Source organism: Haliotis asinina, chromosome 6 (genome assembly GCF_037392515.1).
Source record: "Haliotis asinina isolate JCU_RB_2024 chromosome 6, JCU_Hal_asi_v2, whole genome shotgun sequence".
Classification (NCBI taxonomy): Eukaryota; Metazoa; Mollusca; class Gastropoda; order Lepetellida; family Haliotidae; genus Haliotis; species Haliotis asinina.
This window is the reverse complement of record NC_090285.1, coordinates 56,065,917-56,067,236: the sequence shown is the minus strand read 5'-3', so window position 1 is coordinate 56,067,236 and position 1,320 is coordinate 56,065,917.

Below are 1,320 nucleotides of genomic sequence, written 5' to 3'. Positions count from 1 at the left end.
AACTCTAATATCCCTCCGCAAGACATACCACTAGTGGAAATGGTTCCTTAGCAAATTTAGATTCATTCAAACAGCACAAGACTGATGTTTCAGAAATTAGTTTGCCTTTTATCATTAAATAGTCATGCAAGTTGACATTTACACGAATGATGTGATAATATTTAGCCAGACACAACCACGATACCTGTATCAAATATATCAACATCACATAATCATCTCCTCCTTGTTGCATTTTTTGCCGCCAATCATAAAACATTGGTGTAGATTTTTTTTTCAACTTGCCAGTAAATGCACGTTTTTACCGATTTAAGTATGAGCCAAGGCACACGGAACTATTCCGACATTAGGTATTATCCCATTCCAGTGGTATATAGTCTTTTATCACTAAAAATGCATCTATTCATTGAATGAAATGAAACACATAAGGAAGATAGTTTTGTGGATGTTAATTTGCATGGACTTGTAAAGACCGGAAATCTTTTTGTCCAGACCGACATCTACTGTACAGAAGTGAATCTTTTTGTCCAGAACGACATCTTCTGTACAGAAGTGAATTTTTTGCCCAGAACGACATCTTCTGTACGTAATAGTGAGCGCATTTGTCCAGGCCGACATCTACTGTACGCAATACTTACTTGAATAACGAATGAGTCCTGACCCCTGATGTCAGGGGGGTGTCACATTCTGTTTATTGTCAATCAGTCAGACAAAGGCTCCACTTATTAATTTTGTGTGTCCATGGTCTTGTTAGATATCATGAGGTGGTAGCATCAATTGGTTTTCACGCCAATCAAGGATAAAGAAACAAATTAACAACAGCAATAATATTTAAGGTTCATTTTTAAAAACACATGACAGTACATATACAAAATATATACAAAACGTTATACAATATTCGTTTACAATTCTTTGTAGCCTGTGTAGCAACTCGTGGGATGTGGAAATCTACGTACAACTAAAAACATCGCATGATGGAACTACTGGCCGGTTTCCATGACAGTCTGTACGCCTGGTGTCTGTATGCTGCATTGTTCCGTTACTGGTAAGGACGAAGAAGTCATGGCAATGCACCATGGCAATGCCAAGCACTGCAGGTGAGATCATTGTGTGACAGTTTGGTCCACCAACTGCTCCCTGAGATGAGCCAGTCTGACAGCACCCTTATTCTCTTGAGTTAATGGCATGGGCATACAGCTCCCACACCTACATGATCCTGGTTGGTCGCCCGGGTGTCTGAACTGGAGGATCGTCATATGGCCTGTATCCCCGGCGGCAGTTCTCAAACGTCCCCTGGTCCCGAAACAGCAGGTGTGTTGCGAT